Source organism: Stenella coeruleoalba (assembly GCF_951394435.1).
Source record: "Stenella coeruleoalba genome assembly, chromosome: X".
Classification (NCBI taxonomy): domain Eukaryota; kingdom Metazoa; phylum Chordata; class Mammalia; order Artiodactyla; family Delphinidae; genus Stenella; species Stenella coeruleoalba.
In genome coordinates, this window is record NC_137152.1 from 98,218,501 (window position 1) to 98,242,973 (window position 24,473).

Sequence of the window (24,473 nt, forward strand, 5' to 3'; positions counted from 1 at the left end):
TTTGATCTCTTGCTTTTGACATTGGGTCTGATTATTCTTTTACAAGTAGGTAGCATCAAACCCTTGATCAGTCACAGCCTAAAGAAGTGCAGATGGCTGGAAAGCCTATATCAGTTAAGACAGTACTAATTAATTAGTTCATTCATTACATTCCTTCATTCACCATTTATTAACTCATTATAGCATAGTTATTAAGACCACTGACTCTCAAATCAAATTCTACCTATGACACTAATTAGTTGTATGACCCTGAGCAAATTACGTAATCTTGCAAAGTCTCAGTTTCCCATTTGTAAAACTGAGACATTGTGAATAGTATTTACTTCAACTTAGTTGCTTTAAGGATTAAATAGCATAATATATATAAAGCCCAGTAGGTGTTAGCTATTCCTAGTATTGTGTACCTAGTATATGTCACTATGTGTGTCTACTAGGGGAGAGAAAACAAAGACATAAATAAATACAGCACAAGGCAGAAAGTGATATGTCATGAAAGGAGGATAGATAAAATGCTCTGGTAGTTGAAAAGAGTATGGGAGTACTTCTGGATGAAGAAGCAAGGAAGGAATCATAGAGGAAGTGACAGCTAAGCTGAGCCTTGAAGGAAGCATAGAATTAAGGCATACAGTTGTGAGAATGCTATTTCTAGAGTCAGCTATAAATACCTACTGGGACTGGACTGCAAATGATGACTCATCCTTTTCTTCTTCATCATCCTAGCAATTTGCAGAGAGTAAATCCACAATGGTAGCAAAATCCTGCCTACTGATGTGCCTCCTCCTTTATTTTCTATGGAGAACATAGTAAGGCATTCTTATTTTCTGCTGCAGTAATAGAGGCACTAACTTCAAGGTCATTCAGCCTTAAATTAGACACAAGTCCGTGAACTCTCTAAGCAATCAAGCACCATGCACATTTTTATTAGGCATTTACTCTAACCCCAAATTATGTAGTGCTTTGGGGTACAGGAGAAATATGCCCTGGAAGAAATTACTGTCACAATGGGAAATATGACATAAATACACTAAATGGTATTATAAAATAATGTAGAATCCAGAACTCAGCTATGTGGTGTGGACTCTAATAGAAGGTATGAAAAAAAGATTGATCAGTGGAACCTGGGATGATTTTAGAAAGGAGGCGTCATAGAGGGATAAGAACTTGAGTTTTAGATTGGGAGGGGAGAGGACAGCTTTTGAGATGGGGAAATTTATTTAGCAAAGATGATAACTCATGTATGAATGAGTGAAGATAATGTCTTTTAATTCATAGCTTAAAAGTTCAGTGATGTCTGCATGTCCTCAACTGAGTGATATTTGCAGAGATGTGTTTGGATCTGCCCTGTCCTAATGCCCTCCACTCCAGGTGAATTATAAACCGTGCATATAGTTGGGGTACTTTCTCAGACTCCTGCTCTTGCTGATTCTTTCCGCTATCCAGAAACTGTGCATGCATGAGCTAAACGAATGTCATGTCATTGACAGGAATAATTTTCCATTTCTAGACATTTTGAGAAAATGAATAATATTGGCTCATTTCAAAAAGGGGTCTTTCACAGTCAGCACATTCTCTGACATTCTTCTCCCTTCTCCCCCCACTTCAGTGTGTGAATCCCACTGATTTCTTAGGAAGGTGCACTGGTTGTCATGGTAAAAACCATGCTAATTGGCTTCCTCTAGTTGATGTTCTGTCAAGCTCACTGCCCCACTGAGGATTTGGAATAGAGCACTTAACTTTTTACTTCTCACAGAACATATTCCCAGCAAGTCAGCTGCCTCGGCAGAAAATGGAAGGTATTTGAAATGTCCAATACGTTATCTGAATATCTCACCCTTCATGGGTCCAGACACGCACAGTTTCACTTTCATTTGGTATCTTCTTTACATAGAGAGTGCTGATGGAAACCCAGCTGGAGATTTTTAACTGTGTTAAGTGGATTTGGGGGATTTGTAAAGAATGAAAGCATGTCGGCAGACCATTAATTGGAGAATGGAGACCTGAGTTCAAGGCAGGACTGGTCTTAAGCAAACTGTGAAGTAGTCCTCTCTTTCATTGTCGTCTTGCCCTGTTTTCCCCACTGCTAGAAGGATTGAAGGCAGGAAGAAGGAAGGGCAGACAAGTCTAGTACCTCCCCCAAAAGGTGTGGTCTCAACTTCAGACGGTTCCTGACTTCCCTTCTCTTCCAGTCTTTCAAATCAAAATGTAGCTAACTGTTTTATCATTTCACCAGGGCATTTTATTTTGGGGGGAACTTACTATAGGAAAACCGAAACTGTGTTTTTCATGGCTCTGAATGACTTAACATAACACATAACTTATTATTTGAAATTGCCCTTGATGACCATTAGGATAGATGTTTTGGTATATTCCTTATGTGAGATCAGGTAAATAGGTGCCATCATCTACATATTGTTTTAGTTTTGTCCTAGATTTTCTTGGTAGTAGTGACTCACTGAGAAATCCTGAGTATCCTGTGTAGCGCTATGCTTCAGTTTGTGAGGCTGATTCCTCTTACTTTGGAGTAGCACATGCCTAGGTGGTATGATGTCAGGGGTTCCTGGAGGTCTTTTTCCATCTCCTGGAACACTTTTAGTGATGTTGCAAACTCATGTGAAGACCCTCTATCCCATCTATTTCTTTAAATCCACTTTTAACTGTCACTGATCCTCTATACCTCAGTGTGAATGGGTGTCAGAGAAGGTTTTGGGCACTGGCCACCTGCGGGAAAACACTGGGAAAGAAAAGTGTCCATTGGTTGTTTGAGGCTAGAAAACAACTTGACAATTTTGCCTCAGGCTGGTAGTGGGGATAATAATGATAATTATCATCATCAGGATATGGTGCCCAATTAAGTGCCTAATTGGGCATGGTGCTGTACTTAGAGAACTTCATAGACCTATCATCCGTTTCTGCACTGAGCCTAACACACTGTTATAGAGACTGGATTGTTGGATGCTGAAGTGTTAAGTCAGCCAGTGCAAAATGTGTGGTCCGCATCACACACAGGTTAAAAATCAGGTCATTTGGGGGCAGTAGAGGGCAGTGAGATTAAAAATATGAAGGGAAATGGAACATGAATATTGTTTTGGCTTTATGCCATCTCAAATATTTATGTTTGAGTTCTCTTTCCTGCTTCAGAAAGTAATGTTACAGATTCTTTGTTGATAAAGGAAGTCCTTGCTAGGCATCGGGAACATTGTTCAGAGTAACAGATCACTGTCTACTTTGGGAAATGGGGATGCAGAAGGTGAAGGTTGGTGGGTACTCACACCAAAACGTCCCCTGAAAGATGGTTTGGGGTGACCTTATAGACTAAAGAGTATAAATATATGCTAAGATTTATTGAGTTATTAACTAAGTTCCAGGTGTTGTGTGAAGCACCCTACATTAGCTATCTCATTTAATTCTGCTAACAACCTAGTGTTATAGATGAAGAAATGGAGGAACAGAGAGTATAAAGAAGTTGCCCAAAGTCACACAGCTATACCCGCCTTCCCCCCACCCTCTGCCATATACTATACTAAATTTCTGTGATGTTTTTTCTTATCATTGCGCACTCTCTGTAGAAGGTGGAAGCATTTAGTTGAGGGCTCCATTTAATTGGATTCTGGTTAATTGAGACTTGGCTCTTTCATAGGAGGTTGCAGATGATTCCGCTCGGGCATAGATTAGCCCCTTACTGTCCACAAAATAACCAGATCTCATGGTAGTTTATTGCTGGAGATTGAGGAGGCTAATATTTATACACCAAAGAAAATTGATCTATCAAAGGAGAATTAACTGAATTAACTAAAATATTTCAAAGGACCTGGAACTCTGTTGAATTCAAGCTGTTCTTCTAATCCCATTGTTGTTAAATCCCTTCCCAATAACCCACCAGCCACCCATCCATAATGGCTTGTTTACATAGAGTTTATTTTAAAGGGAAAAAAACGCTTTGCAGCTCATAGGGTGGAGGTGAAGCCTGCCTATGCTGTAGTTCCTACAGTTTGCCCTTACATGTTTCCATAGAAACAGAATTGTTGCTTGGACTGAAAATTTTTAGATTTGTTTTCCTTTTTTTGTTGTTTGAAACTTGTTCTCACTTTATCAAAACTGAGGGAGAGATTTATGGCTTTCCATTCTACTTGCAATTAGTGAAGCCTGTGCACTCAGAGGAGAAAGAGGGCACTCAGGACTTTTTAGTCAGATTTGCATTAACCTTTGATACTGGTGAAGAGAGATATACATGGGTGTGTGAATCCCCTTCCAACATCTTTTCCAACTCAGTCTTTCCATTCAGTTTAGCCATCTTGCCCCAGGGCAAAGGATCATTTTGGAGGAAGAGTGTAGTTAAGAGCATGGGCTCTAAAGTCAGGCTGATTTGGGTTTTACTTCTGGCCATGCTACATATCACCTTATTTAACTTGTGGGCAAGTAATTTTTTTTTTTTCCGTATGTGGGCCCCTCACTGTTGTGGCCTCTCCCGTTGTGGAGCACAGGCTCCAGACACACAGGCTCAGCGGCCATGGCTCACGGGCCCAGCCGCTCCGTGGCATGTGGGATCTTCCCGGACCCGGGCACGAACCCGCGTCCCCTGCAGCGGCAGGCAGACTCTCAACCACTGCGCCACCAGGGAAGCCCTGGGCAAGTAATTTAAACACTCTGATCCTTAGATCCTCGTCTGTAAAATGGGGCATTATACTGATACTTGCTTAAAAGGAATAATGTGAAGGCATAATGCCTGAAACATGGTAAATACTCAATTAATGGTAGGTTTTTAAAAAGTTATAAAGTATAATACTTGTACTCCCCCTGAAACCTCTCCTGTCTCTCCTAGTCTGTCACACCTTTGAAGGCTTTTTCTTGAACCCCATCTCATATTGCCTGCTTTGATGTCACGTAGCTTTGGCACTTTTGAATTGATTGGCAATGGAGTTCTAGTTCTTTTGTTATAGATGGGAGTTGCCTCTTAGATCACCTAGCTTGTAGTCACCTGAGAGCTGAGCACCTGGGAAATACTAATTAAATACTCAAGGGAGTAAAGACTGGGCTCTGGGCTTCACCATCTTATCCAGAGACTGTTTGGAGTTGACTTTTTGTCTCCACAGGAGTCCAGGTAACCACTCTCTTACCTAGCTTTTGCTGCCTCACTAATACAATCTGGTAAGACATGTCCAATGTGACCAATGTAATAGGTTCCACCTATGAGGACCGATGAACATGAAAGAATGCTACCATACACCCTAAGGCTTCTCTGCCTGGAGTGTCCCTGTGCCTGTGGCTCATTTTACCTGAGGCAAACACTGTATTCAGTTTGGTCAGCCTCAAGGACAGCCACTGGGGGCCTCTTATTGGGTGTGAACTGCAATGCCTCCAGCCAGGCTGAGCTGAGATCAAGGTTAGCTTCACTTTAAGATTTTCCTATCAATCACTATTGGGTAGCGGTATCACTCAGACTGAAGGTGTTAATCTTCAGCCTGGGCTATTTTTCTCAGATATTTTGCATTTAAAGATGATATCTAAGGGGAAAAATCAGTTATGGGAAAGTGCCCAAGTTAAGTGGTGAGCTACTTGCAGGCAGCCTGCTGGAACAGAGAGGGAGACAGTAAGGAATTATTAAGGAAAAATCAAATGTTTACCAGCGCTTTGCAAAATAGAGAGGGAAACGAAAGTAAGGCTTCTGTGATAAATGAACAAAGCACATGGATTTGCCTCAGTTTTAAACTCCTCTATTGCTCTAGTTAAATAGCAGAGGTTATTTGAACTCAAATTATTTTTGCCAGGCTGAATAAAGGAGACATCCAAGGAGGGTCTTTAGGAGATTTTCAGGTAAGAGCCACATCCTAGTGAGTTGGTAATTTTGCTGTTCCCTCTGTAGCCCTCCCTGTTGCTATCACTGTGGAGGGCATCTAGGTGCCAAGTTGGCTGAATATTTTCCATGAGGACAAAGACCAAGCATTGGGAACTTCCCCTCCAGTCTGAGAGCCGCCTGCAGTTTAACCAGGGACCGAGGGCAGGCCTCAGGCACTGACTGGTGTGAAGGCAGGAGGAGAGGAAAGGAAGTAGGGAGGAGAAGAGGAGAAAGCCAAAGGGGACAATATTCGGGCTTTTTGAGCCCACCTGCTAATTGTGTTCTCTACCTCTAGTCCTGCCTCTCTTCAGTCCATTCTCCACACACCCCTACCATTGATTTTCCTAAACATAAATCTGATTGTCTCATTCCCCTGCTTAAAACCCTTCAATGTTTTCTATTAAGCTGAACATCAAGTCCACACTCCCTGACATGATGTACAAGGTCCTTCACAATCTGTCTCTTGTCGTGATCCATCTCCCCTCTTCCTACTTTCTGCCCCACACTTGATGCTACAGTAATATTGAATGACTTACAGATCTTTCTATCTCAGCTCCCCTACTACACACTTTACACACAAAAGGCTGGACCATGTCCTTGCCCTTGCAAATCATTCTGCCTGCGACACCATTTCCACATTCTTTACTAGTTCCTGTTCATACTTCAAGACATAGCTCTGATATTACCTCCTCTGAGAAGCATTCTCCAACCCCTTCAGATGGGGCTGTATTTCTCCTCTGAGTTCCATGGCACCTGTGCGTACCTCTGTCTCATCATGTACCCCATTATATTGAAATTATTTACATATCTCTCTTCCCCACTAGACTACAACCTTCTTAAAGATGGGGCTAAAGGCACTCAGAATATTTCAGATGGTGGAGAGTGGTATATAGAGGACGAAGGCAGTGGTCTAAATTTTCTGTCAGAAGCTGCCATGGTTTGGGCTTCCTTCCTGATCAGCAGATGCCTGCTTTCTCACTGGCTTACATATTTGTGAAAAGTTGTCCATGCAATTATTCAAGAACTCCTAGCTCTAGGAAATGTTTGCATTTTAGATGGGTGTCCTTAGTGCCTTACCGTTAGGGAACAGTGGAATTTCATGTACTAAGGCAGGCTAATGTAGAGACATATTTTCCTTGGCCCTCGTACCACATGGTATAGGCAGCTGTCCATTAAGCCTGTGTTTAGGGTTAACCCTGAGTCCAGTGCCCACTGATAGATCACCATAGTGATCTGTTAACACTTGGTTAATTAGTCTCTTTAAAGAAATGTGGGCATATGGATTCTGGGGCTCTAGCTAGAGTGTGAGCTCCTTGTGTAAAGGGACTGTCTCCAACTTGTCTGGGGTTTCCCAGAGGGCTCTATAACATGGGCGAGGGCTCTGAGGGGATTCTGGCCAATCTTGCTGATTTATGGGGGCTTTCCCTTTTTGCATTATGTCTAAACCAGAGTGAAAGGTAACACTGTAATACAGTTCAGTCAAGGTTGAGTGTCGTGTGCTTCAAATCCCAGAATGCTATCTTCACGAAGTCCAAGGCTTAAATAAAAGCTAGTGCAAAGGAAGCGAAGGATAGATGGAAAACAGCTTGGACTATCAAACTTGGCTGCTCTCATCACACTCATTTCTCAGAAATTTCAAATGATTCTTATCATTGAAAAATGGAAAAAAATGAAGGAATCACATCTTACAGTATCTGTAGGAAAATGCGCTTTAAGTAGCAAGATCCAGTCTGTCCTTATTGGAGAGATGCCAGTTCTACTGATAGAAGAGAATTTCTCAGACCATCTGTCAGTTATTATAACAGTCAGTGTTTAACCCCTTCTGTACTAGCATAAAAAAATTCACTAATCTAGTAAGTCACTGCATTGGGTGCTGTGGGGGATAAGACATGGCACCTCAGGAGGCTTAAAAATTTAATAGGAGAGACAAGAGATATACATGATGATGTACAAAGCAGACCAAATATACTGTCATAAGGGAGCTACCAAATGTGGTGGAAGCACCAATGAGAGGGATATTACTTTTGGCTGGCGTCAGGGAAGTCTCCACAGAGGCGTGTGAAGGCAAGGGGAAAGGGCACAAATTGTGGGCATTTTGGGTAGAGGGACTAGCATGTTAAATGCCAGTAGAGGTGGAAAAGTCCAGGATAGGCCTGTACAATGGGAATTGTCTGGTTTTATAGAAGTATAGAGTGTAGAAATAACAGTAGATAAGGTTTTATAGATTGGGGGTCAGATGAAGGAAGCATTTGACTGTCAGATTAAGAGGTAGGTGTTTTATTCTACAGACAATGGGTTGTTGGTGGCAGGTTTTGGAGTAGCCAATACCTTGCTCAGAGCTGTGCATTAGGAGGATTGTTTGGGCAGCCCAGGAAGTATGGGTTAAGTACTGAACTATTTATTTCCTCTAAACTCAGGGGCGATAGAAATGGATTTGTAGCTTCTGCTATTCAAGATGTGATGCATTGGGTTTTGGAGACTTAGAACTAGATTTGTCTTTTATTAGTTGCTATTCGATTGATGGCCCTGAGGTCACTGCTCATGCCAAGACAGCCCAGCTGGGATGGGAGGGTAGATATTTTTTGTCAGACTTTGAACCTATGTGAACTTTGTAGGTTTTGAGTTAAAGCTGGGCCATTTTTTTGATATCAGTTTGGTATTCTTTGTTTTTTGAGTGCATATGTATGTGTGTATATAGTTTTGATGTCAAGACAGTTTTGTGACTCAGTTTTTCTGTATCCCATGGAATAAAACAGGTGGAGGTTGAGGGTGGTGGTGAGGATGATATGGGGCCACATCTGAAATATATGTACATTTATTCTCCAGGTTCCTTCTGGCTTAGTGCTATCAGGAGGCTTATGGGATACATTTGTGGTTGCAGTAGCACCAGTGTTTCCTCAGAGTATGACTGTCTTTGACCACTTGTAAAAGAATTCACCTGGGGAGGAATCAGGTTAAAAATCAGATTTGGGGCCCTGCCCCAGATGGGGCTGAGCCAGAGAATAGGGATCTGCCTGTTAAACAAACTCTCCAGGTACATGAATTCAGATTCTTGCTCAGGTGTGAGGACCACTCAAGTAGGAAAAGATTAAAAACCAAGAAATAGAGTTTTGAAGTTAAAAGGTAAAATTAAAAAAGGTAAATCATAAGGCTATTAAAAGGAGTTTTGAAAAATCTAGAAAACTTGGCCTTTGGATTTTTTTCTTTTAATTCATCATACTAGGAATTTTTGGCTCAAAGAAGAGAAACTTGTTGTAGAAGGACCTTCCCATTTTGGAATGGTCTTTCTCCTTTCTCCCTCCCTGTACAAATCTGACCCATTCCTTAAGGCTCATCTCCTCTCATGTGTGTTCCAGAACCACTCAAGCCACTGAAGATTTTCTTGGTTTTCAGAGCTTCCTTCACTTCCTGGTTGCCCCTTTCATTTGCTGTCCAGCCTTGGGGTCTGTTGTGTGTTATCAACTTGTCCTTGAATTGGTGGTGACTTCACCCTTGAATTGGGGTTTACCTGCTTCATGCCTGTTGATGTTTTCCTAGTTCATCTCTAAATTCCTTGAGGGCTATGTCTTTTATTTCTTTCTACACTCTGCAATCCTATAGCATCTGACACCATGCTTGTCACCAGTAGGAGCACGATAAATGCTTGTAGAGTGAATGGAAGGGTTTCAGAGGACATGATGGAGCTTAGCTTTAGAAACACAAATACCAAAGCTACGTTGAGGGATAAAGGGGAAAGTGAACCTAAAATGCATGCTTATAGTCACTAAAATAGTCAAGTACTTAAAAATGAAGCGTTCAGAGTTCTTTGTCTTCCCATTAGCTTTTAGAGAATTGCAGTGAGCCAAAATTCTTTATTTTCCTTTATGAGAAACAAACCCATTTCCATAACTCAACTTCCATTTTCAACACTTTCTTTCAATTCCAAACTGTGACTAAGGCTTTCTTTATTTCTGGCAGCATGTCGTCTTTTAAAGGGGAGTGAAAAGAACTTGGAACAATGACTTCAAACTTCCCTAGTCCTTCGATAATAGTTGCTCTTAAGTGCTGAGGGATAGCTGTTTGTGCATTCACTGATTACATCAGCCAATATACTGGCCCTGCCATGGGATCCTTTTCTTTCTTTTTGGATTCGATAACTGACCCTATAGAATTTGACTTGTCAAATGCATCTTACCCATTTTCCCTTCCCCCTCATTCTTCCTTTGAAGCCATACCTTTCCTCATTTTAGAGTGTGGAGGACTAGGGGTGGGTGGGAATTGATGCCTGCCTGGCCTTTTTAAGTGCCAGCAGCAACATTATTTCTATATTTTTCTGCCACTGAAAATGCCTCAGCCCACATGTAACTAGCTCTTATTCTTTTCCTGTTCCCCCACCCACAGCATCCTCCTGCTCCCCCTTAAATGCCTGCCCCACTTCTCAGAGGCCACTTTCCTTCACAGTTCCAGAATGGTTTCATTCATCAATGTCACAGTCCCTGTCGATGGTAAACTCTTCCATCTTATCTGCGACCACCAGTAAATGAGTTTGCATTTGATATTTTAAAGAGTTTTCTTGGTTTCTGACATTTCTCCACTCACTGCTACTTGCACTCATGTGGCTTGCATTCACCTTTTTCTCTGCCAGTTCGTTGGCAGGAACCAATCTTCCCCAGAAAACGCAAGAGGATCACCCTGTCACTCAGGAAATCTAATTTTCATCTGGCATTGGTTACAAGTGCTCACTTTCTTCTTTGGGTGAGAAATGCAGACTTAGGAAGAGGAAAAACTTAAGAAGTTGGCAGAGGAGGCTGAAAGTTGCAAATGATTGGGCTGGACACTAGGAAATTTCGGATTGACCGACTGTCAGTTCTGTGTAAATTACTTACTCTGTGTCCTTTCTGTGCTATTGGGAATGATGTTAATTTCTAAACTGAGAGGAGGTGTGAAAGTTATTGATATCGTGTTTTGAAAATACAAAGAGCATTGACAAAAATGATATCACTTGTTGAAAGCTTGCTGTGTGCAGGGATGCTAGGTGACTTGCACACATGATTTTTACTCCTCAAGACAACATTGAATAATTTGAGGCCTTAAGATACTCAGTATATTGCTCAAGAGCACACAGCTTGTAACGGAGGAAAACAAGAATTTTAATGTAGATCTGTTTGGCTCCAGAGTTCACACTGTTATGATGACTTTGATGTACAAGAATCAGGGTGACACTGAGCAAGATTGAGTGTTCCCAGTGATTTGTGTCTCCTCTTGCCTTGCTTTCCTTTAGGATGTTCGCTGATACTGGGCTGATACATGTCAAGGAGTGTCTGGGTTTGAATTTCAGCTCAGCCATTTACTAGCTATATAACTTTGGGCCAGTTATTTAACATCTCTGTGTCCGTTATCTGCATGTGTAAAATTGGGCTGACAAGGGATGATAACAACCCCTATCCCATAGGTTTGCTGTGAGGCTTGACAAGTTAACATATATAAAGTACTTTTGCTTAATACATTGTAAACCCTCAATGATGGTTAGTTATCGCCATTGTGAACCACAGCATTATTTCCTCACAGTGCTTCTCTCCAGACCTGCTCTGTTTGGCTGATTGGCCATGCTTCAGATAAATTCTTCCTTGCTCCCTTATTTAAAAAACAAAAAACAAAACCAAAAACAAACCTTATTCTGTGCTTTCTTTTCAGAGGGCTTTGCTACCTTCCAAGGTGACTGATAGTTCCAAGACGAATTAACGCATTCTGGGTTATTAGTAGTAGATAATTTACTTTTGACTTAGAGTTTCTGATGACCCTGTTCTTTAACTCCCAGAGCTAAAATAATTTAGTGTGGATTTCAAGTTGTGATGCTCTGAGCCTGAATGAAATAAGGCGTGGGGTGGGTTGTGGTATAGTTAGGACTATAGCATGTTTTATTCAAATTGAGTAGGACCACTTTTATAACTTCCTGCATTACATTAAGCTTCCTGGTAAAATTCTGTTGGAATTATAATAGCAGACACTTACATAGTACTTACTTTTTGCCATACATTGTTCTCGATACTACATATTATTTCATTTAATCCTCAAAACAACCTAAGAAGTAGACATTACCCTCATTTTACAGAAGAACTTAAAGCACAGACAAGTTAAAGTAATTTGCTCAAGGCTAAACAACTAGTATGTGGTAGAACTGGGATTTGAGCCTAGGCTGTATTCAACTACCACATTATGTTGCCTGTATTTGAAGAAAAGGTTGTCTTGGCTTTTTTTTTTTTAACATCTTTATTGGAGTATAATTGCTTTACAATGGTGTGTTAGTTTCTGCTTTATAACAAAATGAATCAGTTATACATATACACATGTTCCCATATCTCTTCCCTCTTGCGTCTCCCTCCCTCCCACCCTCCCTAGACCACCCCTCTAGGTGGTCACAAAACACAGAGTTGATCTCCCTGTGCTATGCCGCTGGTTCCCATTAGCTATCTATTTTATGTTTGGTAGTGTATATATGTCCATGCCACTCTCTCACTTTGTCACAGCTTACATTCCCCTTCCTCAGTTCCTCAAGTCCATTCTCTAGTAGGTCTGTGTCTTTATTCCGGTCTTGCCCCTAGGTTCTTCAGGACCATTTTGTTTTCTAGATTCCATATATATGTATTAGCATACGGTATTTGTTTTTCTCTTTCTGACTTACTTCACTCTGTATGACAGACTCTAGGTCCATCCACCTCACTACAAATAACTCAATTTTGTTTCTTTTTATAGCTGAGTAACATTCCATGGTATATATGTGCCGCATCTTCTTTATCCATTCATCTGTTGATGGACACTTAGGTTGCTTCCATGTCTTGGCTATTGTAAATAGTGCTGCAGTGAACATTGTGGTACATGACTCTTCTTGAATTATGGTTTTCTCAGGGTATATGCCCAGTAGTGGTATTGCTGGGTCATATGGTAGTTCTACTGTTAGTTTCTTAAGGAACCTCCATACTGTTTTCCATAGTGGCTGTATCAATTTACATTCCCACCAACAGTGCAAGAGGGTTCACTTTTCTCCACACCCTCTCCAGCATTTATTGTTTGTAGATGTTTTGATGATGGCCTTTCTGACCGGTGTGAGATGATATCTCATTGTAGTTTTGATTTGCATTTTTCTAATGATTAATGATGTTGAGCATTCTTTCATGTGTTTATTGGCAATCTGTATATCTTCTTTGGAGAAATGTCTATTTAGGTCTTCTGCCCATTTTTGGATTGGGTTGTTTGTTTTTTTGACATTGAGCTGCATGAGCTGCTTGTAAATTTTGGAGATTAATCCTTTGTCAGTTGCTTCATTTGCAAATATTTTCTCCCATTCTGAGGGTTGTCTTTTGGTCTTGTTTATGGTTTCCTTTGCTGTGCAAAAGCTTTGAAGTTTCATTAGGTCCCATTTGTTTATTTTTGTTTTTATTTCCATTTCTCTAGGAGGTGGGTCAGAAAGGATCTTGCTGTGATTTATGTCATAGAGTGTTCTGCCTATGTTTTCCTCTTAAGAGTTTGATAGTGTCTGGCCTTACATTTAGGTCTTTAATCCATTTTGAGTTTATTCTTGTGTATGGTGTTAGGGAGTGTTCTAATTTCATACTTCTACATGTACCTGTCCAGTTTTCCCAGCACCACTTATTGAAGAGGCTGTCCTTTCTGCACTGTATATTCTTGCCTCCTTTATCAAAGATAAGGTGACCCTATGTGTGTGTATTTGTCTCTGGGCTTTCTATCCTGTTCCATTGATCTATATTTCTGTTTCTGTGCCAGTACCATACTGTGTTCATTACTATAGCTTTGTAGTAAACTCTGAAGTCCAGGAGCCTGATTCCTCCAGCTCCATTTTTCTTTCTCAAGATTGCTTTGGCTATTCGGGGTCTTTTGTATTTCCATACAAATTGTGAAATTTTTTGTTCTAGTTCTGTGAAAAATGCCAGTGGTAGTTTGATAGGGATTGCATTGAATCTGTAGATTGCTTTGGGTAGTAGAGTCACTTTCACAATGTTGATTCTTCCAATCCAAGAACATGTTATATCTATCCATCTATTTGTATCATCTTTAACTTCTTTCTTCAGTGTCTTATAATTTTCTGCATACAGGTCTTTTGTCTCCTTAGATAGGTTTATTCCTAGGTATTTTATTCTTTTTGTTGCAGTGGTTAGTGGGAGTGTCTCCTTAATTTCTGTTTCAGATATTTTGTCATTCTTGTATAGGAGTGCAAGAGATTTCTGTGCATTAATTTTGTATGCTGCTACTTTACCAAATTCATTGATTAGTTCTAGTAGTTTTCTGGTAGCATCTTTAGGATTCTCTAAATATATTATCATGTCATCTGCAAACAGTGACAGTTTTACTTCTTTTCCAATTTGGATTTCTTTTATTCCTTTTTCTCCTCTGACTGTTGTGGCTAAAACTTCCAAATACTATGTTGAATAATAGTGGTGAGGGTGGGCAGTGTTGTCTTGTTCCTGATCTTAGCGGAAATGGTTTCAGTTTTTCACCATTGAGGATGATGTTGGCTGTGGGTTTGTCATATATGGCCTTTATTATGTTGAGGAAAGTTCCCTCTATGCCCAATTTCTGGAGAGTTTTTATCATAAATGGATGTTGAATTTTGTCAAAAGCTTTTTCTGCCTCTATTGAGATGATTATATGGGTTTTCTCCTTCAGTTTGTTAATATGGTGTATCACATTGATTGATTTGCGTATACTGAAGAATCCTTGCCTTCCTGGGATAAACCCCACTTGATCATGGTGTATGATCCTTTTAATGTGCTGTTGGATTCTGTTTGCTAGTATTTTGTTGAACATTTTTGCATCTATGTTCATCAGTGATATTGGCCTGTAGTTTTCTTGTTTTGTGACAAGTTTGTCTGGTTTTGGTTTCAGGGAGATGGTGGCCTCATAGAATGAGTTTGGGAGTGTTCCTCCCTCTGCTATATTTTGGAAGAGTTTGAGAAAGATAGGTGTTAGCTCTTATCTAAATGTTTGATAGAATTCACCTGTGAAGCCATCTGGTCTGGGCTTTTGTTTGTTGGAAGATTCTTAATTTCAGTTTCAATTTCAGTGCTTGTGTTTGATCTGTTCATATTTTCTGTTTCTTCCTTGTTCAGTCTCAGAAGATTGTACTTTTCTACAAATTTGTCCATTTCTTCCAGTTTGTCCATTTTATTCTTATAGAGTGGCTTGTAGTAGTCTCTCATGATCTTTTTTATTTCTGCAGTATCAGTTGTTACTTTTCCTGTTTCATTTCTCATTCTATTGATTTGAGTCTTCTCCCTTTTTTTTTGATGAGTCTGGCTAATGGTTTATCACTTTTGTTCACCTTCTCAAATAACCAGCTTTTGTTTTTATTGATCTTGCTATTGTTTGCTTCCTTTCTTTTTCATTTATTTCTGATCTTTATGATTTCTTTCCTTCCGCTAACGTTGGGTTTTTCTTGTTCTTCCTTCTCTAATTACTTTAGGCGTAAAGTTACGTTGTTTATTTGAGTTGTTGTTTCCTGAGGTAGGATTGTATTGCTATAAACTTCCCTCTTAGAACTGCTTTTGCTGCATCCCGTAGGTTTTGGGTTGTCGTGTTTTCATTGTCATTTATTTCTAGGTAGTTTTTTATTTCTTCCTTGATTTCTTCAGTGATCTCTTGGTTATTTAGTAGCATATTGTCTAGCCTCCATGTGTTTGTATTTTTTACAGTTTTTTTTTCCTGCAATTCATATCTAGTGTCACAGCGTTGTGGTCAGAAAAGATACGTGATATGATTTCAGTTTTCTTAAATTTACCAAGGCTTGATTTGTGACCCAAGATATGATCTATCCTGGAGAATGTTCCGTGTACAGTTGAGAAGAAAGTGTATTCTGTTGTTTTTGGATGGAATGTCCTATAAATATCCATTAAGTCCATCTGGTCTGATGTGTCATTTAAAGCTGTTTTTCCTTATTTATTTTAATTTTTGGTTGATCTGTCCATTGGCGAAAGTGGGGTGTTAAATTCCGTACTGTGATTGTGTTACTTTCGATTCCCTCATTTATGGCTGTTAGCATTTGCCTTGTGTATTGAGGTGCTGCTAGGTTGGGTGCATAAATATTTACAATTTTTATATCTTTTTCTTGGATTGATCCCTTGATCATTATGTAGTGTCCTTCTTTTTCTCCTGTAATAGTCTTTATTTTAACATCTATTTTGTCTGATATGTGAATTGCTACTCCAGCTTTCTTTTGATTTCCATTTGCATGGGATATCTTTTTCCATGCCCTCAGTTTCAGTCTGTATGTGTTCCTAGGTCTGAAGTGGGTCTCTTGTAGACAGCACGTGTACGGGTCTTGTTTTTGTATTCATTCAGCTGGTCTATGTCTTTTGGTGGGAGCATTTAATCTGTTTATCTTTAAGGTAATTATCGATATGTATGATCCTATTACTATTTTCTTAATTGTTTTGGGTTTGTTATTGTAGGTCTTTTCCTTCTCTTGTGTTTCCTGCCTAGAAAAGTTCCTTTAGCATTTTTTGTAAAGCTGGTTTGGTGGTGCTGAATTCTCTTAGCTTTTGCTTGTCTGTAAATTTTTTAATTTCTCTGTTGAATCTGTATGAGATCCTTGCTGGGTCGAGTAATCTTGGTTGTAGGTTTTTCCCGTTTATCACTTTAAATATGTCCTGTCACTCCCTCCTGGCTTGCAGAGTTTCTGCTGAAAGATCAACTGTTTTCCTTATGGGTGTTCCCTTATGTGTTATTTGTTGCTTTTCCCTTGCTGCTTTTAATATTTTTCCTTTGTATTTAATTTTTCATAGTTTGATGAGTATGTGTCTTGGCATATTTCTCCTTGGATTTATCCTGTATGGCACTCTTTGCGCTTCCTGGACTTGACTATTTCCTTTCCCATGTTAGGGAAGTTTTCTACTATAATCTCTTCAAATATTTTCTCATACCCTTTCTCTTTCTCTTCTTCTTTTCGGACCCCTGTAATTCAAATGCTTGGGCATTTAATGTTGCCCCAGATGTCTCTGAGACTGTTCGCAATTCTGTTCATTCTTTTTTCTTTATTCTGCTCTGTGGCAGTTATTTCCACTATTCTATCTTCCATGTCACTTCTCTGTTCTTCTGCGTCAGTTATTCTGCCATTGATTCCTAGAGAATTCTTAATTTCATTTATTGTGTTGTTCATCATTGTTTGTTTGCTCTTTAGCTGTTCCGCGTGCTTCTTAAACGTTTTTTGTATTTTCTCCTTTCTAGTTCCAAGATTTTGGATCATCTTTACTATCATTACTCTGAATTCCTTTTCAGATAGACTGCCTATTTCCTCTTCATTTGTTTGGTCTCGTGGGATTTTGTTTGATCCTTCATCTGCTGAATATTTTTCTGTCCTCTCATTTTGTTTAACTTACTGTGTTTGGGGTCTCCTTTTTGTAGGCTGCAGGTTCGTAGTTCCCGTTAGTTTTGGTGTTTGCCCCCGGTGGGTGAGGTTGTTTAAGTGGCTTGTGTAGGCTTCCTAGTAGAAGCGACTGGTTCCTGTGCTCTGGTGGGTGGGGCTCGATCTTGTACTTTTGGTGTGCAGGACCGCATCTGTTGGTGTGTTTTGGGGTGTGTGTGAACTTAGTGTGACTGTAGGCAGTCTCTCTGCTAATGGGTGGGGTTGTTTTCTTGTCTTGCTGGTTGTTTGGCATTGGGCTTCCAGCATTGGAGCTTACTGGATGTTGAATGGAGCTGAGTCTTAGTGTTGAGACAGAGATCTCTGAGAGAGCTCTCCCTGATTCATACTACATGGGGCTGGGAGGTCTCTGGTGGTCCAGTGTCCTGGACTCAGCTCTCCCACCTTGGAGGCTAAGGCCCGACACCCAGTTCGAGCACCAAGACCCTGCCAGCCACTTTGCTTGGAAGAAAAGGAAGAAAAAAGAAAGCAAATAAACAAAAAACCAAACAGAAAGAACCCTAGGACAGATGGGAAAAGCAAACCTAAATACATAAAATCACACAAAGAAGCATGCACACACACACTCACAAAAAGAGAAAAAAGGAAACAAAATTTAAAAATTAAATAAAAAAAAGGAAGGAGCAACCAAACCAATAAACAAGTCCACCAATGATAACAAGCACTAAAAAGTAAACTAAGATGAACTTTACAGCAAAAACTAATCAGATGGAGAAAGCAAACTCCAAGTCTACAGTTGCTCCCAAAGTCTACTGCCTCAATTTTGGGAACATTCATTGTCTATTCAGGTACTCCACAGATGCAGGGTTTATCAAGATGATTGTGGGGATTTAATCTGTTGCTTCTGAGGCTGCACGGAGAAATTTCCCTTTCTCTTCTTTGTTCGCACAGCTTCTGGGGTTCAGCTTTGGTTTTGAGCCCACCTTTGCATGTAGGCCTCAGGTGTCTGTTTCCCTCCCAGACAGGAGGGGTTAAAGCAGCACCTGATTAGGTCTCTCTTGCTGACTCAGGCCAGGGAGAGGTAGGGGTATGGTAGTCATAATTGGAATGCAGGGCAAGCCTGCAGTGGTAGAGGCTGGTGTGACATTGCAACAGCTCGAGTCACACCGTGTGTTCTCCCGGGGAAGTTGTCCCTGGATCATGGGATCCTGGCAGTGCCGGGCTGCACAGGCTCCCAGGGGGTTGTGGGTAGTGACCTGCACTTGCACACAGGATTCTTGGTGGCAGAGGCAGCAGCGTTAGCGGTTCATGCCTGTCTCTGGGGCCCAAGCTGATAGCCACAGCTCATGCCCATCTCTGAGGCTCGGTTAGGTGGTGCTCTGCCTTCTGTGGGCACATAGAGCAGGAATTCCCTCTCCTCACGCACCCCGAAACAGTGGCCTCTTGCCGCTTAGGCAGTTCCACAGTTTTTCCCAGAATCTCTCCCAGCTAGCCGTGGCGCACTAGCCCCCTTCAGGCTGTGTTCACGCAGTCAGCCTCAGTCCTCTCCCTGGGATCTGACCTCCGAAGTCCAAGCTTCAGCTTCCACCTCCCACCTACCCCCGCGGCTGAGCAGACAGGCCTCTCAGGTTGGTGAGTGCTGGTCGGCACCAGTCCTCTGCAGGAATCTCTCTGCTTTGCCCTCTGCACCCTTGTTGCTGTGCTCTCCTTCATGGCTCTGAAGCTTCCCCCACCACCCACCCCGCCTCCCCACCAGTGAAGCGGCTTCCTAGCGTGTGGAAACTTTTCCTCCTTCACAGCTCCCTCCCAGAGGTGCAGGTCCCATCCCTATTCTTTTGTGTCTGGTTTTTTCTTTTGCCCTACCCAGGTATGTGGGGATTTTCTTGCCTTTTGGGAAGTCTGAGGTCTTCTGCCAGCATTTAGTAGGTGTTCTGTAGGAGTTGTTCCACATGTAGATGTTTTTTTGATGTATATGTGGGGAGGAAGGTGATCTCCACATCTTACTCCTCTGACATCTTGAAGGTCTCTCCACACAGTTTTGTTAAATAAAGAACTCTTGTTTCTGTGAGGAGAGTGGACTTCAGTAAGAGCTCTTAGAATATTTTTTTCAAGGTAATGCTGAGACAGATTTGAGGGTAGAGACGCTGTTTCCTCTGTCTCTTCTGATGTAGTATCAAATATTCCCTCAATTTATAATTTGTCAAATTTCAGTATCCCCTGACAGATAGAAGAACACTTTGATGAAATGCTTAACGAGTGATGGTATCCTTTGTCAGACTGGAAGCTATTGAGATTTTAAATAATTTAAGAAGTCACCCTTAGAATTATACAGTAGTTTGTTGGTTGAGGAACCTTCAATATATTGTAGATTCTGTTTTATTAAGAGTCAAACCAACTTCTCCCTCACGCATCCTCAGTTTTTTGTTAGATAGTTTCTTCTTATCTAATATGCATGGTAAATATTATGTCCCTCCAGACTCACATTAGAAAGGAGAAGTAGATGTGTCATCATTTTTTTTGACTAACCATACTAATGAGTCATGGTTTATAAAGAGAAATTAATCTATCAAAGCAAACTCCATTTTATTGAGGGTTCACCCAAACTATAAACCTTTACTTGGAACTGTTAAGCAGCAGCCCATGTTTTTCTACTTGGAGGTCACACGTTTTGTTTTCCTGCTTGCCACCTAGTCTGGAGGCTAAGGAAGCAAAGAGCAGATCAGGGAAGAAGCAGCCTGGAGCCCAACTAATATCTGATTGTTTAAGCCGCTCCTGAATACATGAGAAATAACTGAAGAATCCACAGAGAGCTGCTTTAAGGGAGAGATGATTTTGTTTTTTTATCACTGGTTGCATACTGGGGTTTGGAAAATAGAGGAGGTGGCGTTTTAATAGCTGCTGGAAGTGGTATTCCATTTTTTACATGAGTCGGTTGAGAGAAGCCAGCTGCTTCTGAAGTACTTTTACTCTTTCCTGCACCTGTGATAAGGAAACCTCTATTAACCCGAATGCTGGGGTGTGGGAAGAAGGAAAGCATGGAAGGTTCCAATTAGTGTGATTTTTCAGGATTACTTGTAAATTATGTTGTTTTCTCTCTTTTGGTTGAAATTATTTCCAAAACGTTTGAATAACTACTATTTATTGGGGTCCAACTGGGTCATTGTTTACCTTATAACTACCCTGGAAGGTAGGTGGTATATGTAATTCTGATTATACAGTTGAGGAATCTGGAATTGAGAGAGCTTAAGTACATTTTCCAAGGCCATACAGCAAGGAAATAGAACAACAGTGGTCTGAAGCCAAGAGGTGTCACTCATGCTCAGTTTTCTTTGTCACTTGAGGATCATATTAAGCCTTAGGGCTCTATTTTGGTGTCAGGAACAACCTGAATGCTGAAGTTACTGTTCCCTGTTTGAGTATCCTCCACAGTCAGGTCATTGAATAGAGACTGTTCATAGAGGGTTGGTTGCTTCCTAAAAGGTGTAAGAGTCAAAGATTGTTGTCATTGGGGACATTATTGTCTAATAGGAACAGGATACACATATACACTTTAATATTAAAGAAAATCATTGACTGTGCCCTGTCAATAGACAAGAGCAAATCCCCACACTGGTATAACAGTATTTCTCTCTAGGCTTGCAAATTCTACTTTACAAAAGTCCAATGACCACTTAAAGCTAAATACCCTTTCAGGGATGCTTTAAACAGAAATGAAAATGATTTCACTAAGAAGCTGAGGCCTGCTACAGGAAATACCATGAGAATACCTAGAGACTTCCCAATGCTAGCCAATCTCATATTTTTTTGTACATTGTATGATGTATCTGTGTTCCAGATGCATTTTGATGGACACAATAGAAATGTTCCTGAGAAGTTAACTAGTACATACCAGTTTTTGTAAATTGAATTATTGTCAACTTGTGCTTATGAAGCTATTATAAAAATCCTGTGATTAATCCTTTTTATAATAAAGCAAATAAACTCCCAATTGAGTTATTTTCATAAGTTTTAGTTTTTGTCTCTTGAACAGCTTAAGGTGGAGCAGATCAACGCATACAAACTCAGGACAATTACTCAATTATTGCAGTGGGGTTTGAACTTTATTTCAGACTACAGTCATAAATGCTAAGGGGCTTTTGGAGGAAAGAAGAGCAAGGTTCTAGGAGAGACTGTCTTTCCTCTGCAATGTGAACAGTAGAGCTTGTCTGTTTTCTTCTTAATGAGAAATAGCAGGTGAAGTAACTTGTGGTGTGCTGGATTTCTGAGAAATACCGTCGGGATTCTCATTGTAATTCAATTAGGTCAGGCCAATGAAGCATTTTGTGTTTAAAAATACAGTGCAGGGTCCCTGAGTAGAGTGTGTTGGATGAAGGAGAGTGTTTAAGACCTGGTTTAGTAGGAAATTCCAAGGGGCATCCTTTAGTGAAACTGTGGACAGTCGCCCCCTTCTTTGCTGGAGCCATGAATTTTGGTGGCTACCTTTGGTAATTGTGGGCCAAGTCCTTAATTGAGAGCCTGTATAATTGTAGGGGAATTCAGGTTTTCATTTTGGTTTCCATGGCCATATTAAATATGAACTCGCTGATAGAATGAAAGATAAATAAGATTAAATTTATTGTATTTTACCGAATTATGTAATGAGAAAAACTGCATAATTAATAAAGGAGTCCTGGATGCATAACTATATAATGATACTTAACTCTTATAACTTTGAAGCATTTTGTAGATACTAATTTTCATAGCAGTACCATGAAAGAGGAAAGTATTATTTTAATTGATAGGAAGCACTCAGTAAGATGTCATGAAGGGTATCTACATGTAGGTTTCAAAATTCTCTTTTGTCCCTTTGGACACATCTGGTAGAGCATTAGCATCAGTTAATGTGTTCAGCAAAGAACAAAAGCAATCAGTAAATTCTCTAGACAGAGCTTACCATTTGTTTTAAGGGAAGTAGAGATTCAGTGTTCTTCAAAACAGTCCATTCAGAAGGAAACAAAAGTATGTCTGAATTTATCCATATGTGTTAGTAGTTTATGCAAGCCAAGTGTCTAGCACTGAGTCGGCAAACTACAGTCTGTGAGCCAAGTTTGGCCACCACCTGTTTTTGTGAATAAAGTTTCATTGGAACACAGTCACACTCATTTGGTTAGGTATTTTCTATGGCAATTTTCATGCTATAACAGCAGAGTCAAGTAGTTGCAACAGAGACTGTATGACCTGCAAAGCTTAGTATATATAGGTACTCTTTGGCTTTTTATAGAAAAACTTTACTAATCCCTGCTATATAGTATTGATATTTCGTAGAAGGATCCATGCTGAGACAGCATTCATTTGCTGACCTTTGTGATTATGAATGCATTATTTCTTAGAGTAAGAAATTATATTCCTTTACAATAATAATACCTAACTTTTATTGAGGACTTGCTCTATTTCAGATATTCTATGAAGTTCCTCACAGGCATCGAAGTTTCGAGAACTTAACTACCTCAATACTTTTTTTTTTTTTTTTGCGGTACGCGGGCCTCTCACTGTTGTGGCCTCTCCCGTTGCGGAGCACAGGCTCCGGACGCGCAGGCTCAGCGGCCATGGCTCATGAGCCTAGCCGCTCCGCGGCATGTGGGATCTTCCCGGACCGGGGCATGAACCCGTGTCCCCTGCATCGGCAGGCGGACTCTCAACCACTGCGCCACCAGGGAAGCCCCTACCTCAATCCTTTTATAAGAGGTGCGAAAAGATTGAATGACTTGTTCGAATGCATACATTTAGTGGTGGAGCCAGTATTCAAACCCAAACCTTTTTTGTTGTGGTAAAATATTCTAGTTTTCTGAGAGTTTTTAACATGAAAGGGTGTTGGATTTTGTCAAATGCCTTTTCTGCATTAATTAAGATGATCATGTGGTTTTTTTCCCCTTTATTAATGCGATGTATTACACTGGTTTTGTTTTGTTGAAACACTCTTGCATTCCTGGGATAAGTTTCACTTGGTCATGGTGAATAATCCTTTTAATATGCTGTTGGGTTCAGTTTACTAATCTTCTGTTGGGGATTTTTGAATCTATATTTGGTATATGGATCTATGATTTTTTTTTCTTGTGATGTTTTATCTGTCTTTTGTATCAGAGTAATGTTTGCCTCATAGAATGAGTTACAAAGTATCCCTTTCTCTTAAGTTCATTTTTGAAAGTTTGAGAAAGATTGGTGTTAATTCTTCTATAAATGTCGGATAGAATTCACCTATGAATCTATCAGGTCCAGGACTTTACTTCTTCCTCATAGTTCAAAAGAGTTGTTCTAGCTGTAGACATCATGGACACTTTGCAGTCATTTGGAAAGAGAAAGTGTTGGGAGGACATTTCTATTCTCATCCTGTGGAGAGAACTTAAGTCATGTGGCCATACCTAGCTACAAGGGAGTCTGGAAAATACAGTCTTTCCTCATTATAGCCATGTCTCCAGCTAAAAACTAGAAATTATATTTCTAAGAAGAAAGTAGAGCAAGGATATTGGGGAAGAACTAGTCTCTGCCATGGTCAATAATAAACTGAACTAGTGGCTTTTTTTTTTTCTGAGTAGACTCTCATTGGTCAGTTAAGACAGAACAATTCATTTCCCCCACTTTTAGACAGAACACAAATTTGGCACTGAGATTCTTAAACCATTTCATGGCAAATATAAAATAGTTAATTGCTTCAATTTTTTAAAGATAGGGCATTCATAAATACCCTGAGGAGAGTTGCTGGATTAACCAGCAACTAATATGTATCTCTTTAACACCAAATAATTGCCTGGCTTGATAGCAAGTACACATATGTGCTAGAGGAAGAAGGTTAATATGCATGAAGCAAGTAGAGAACAATAAAAAATTTGTATTTCTTTGGCATTTCCCACTTCCTACCTCACTTTATAGTCATATATATATGTATACATATGTATATGTGTATGTATATACATATGTGTGTGTGTGTATGTGTGTGTGTATATATATATATGTAAAATCTCCTATATCCTGTCTCTCAACTCTTTGACTTTTGGGGCTACACATGATTCATCAACTTGATCTCTTCAGCACTCAGCATAGTGTTTGGGTGGAGGGGAAAAAAAAACCCAGTGGGGGCTTCCCTGGTGGCACAGTGGTTGAGAGTCCACCTGCTGATGCAGGGGACACGGGTTCATGCCCCAGTCCGGGAAGATCCCACATGCCGCGGAGCGGCTGGGCCCGTGAGCCATGGCCGCTGAGCCTGCGCGTCCGGAGCCTGTGCTCCGCAACGGGAGAGGCCACAACAGTGAG

At 40.4% G+C, this 24,473-nt stretch overlaps 1 protein-coding gene across 8 annotated transcripts in view; it reads left to right on the top strand.

The window, feature by feature from the left end:
• Positions 1 to 24,473, top strand: part of LOC307180253 (uncharacterized protein) — a 1,346,125-nt gene that overhangs the window by 355,234 nt on the left and 966,418 nt on the right. The gene's annotated exons all lie outside the window — the stretch shown is intronic.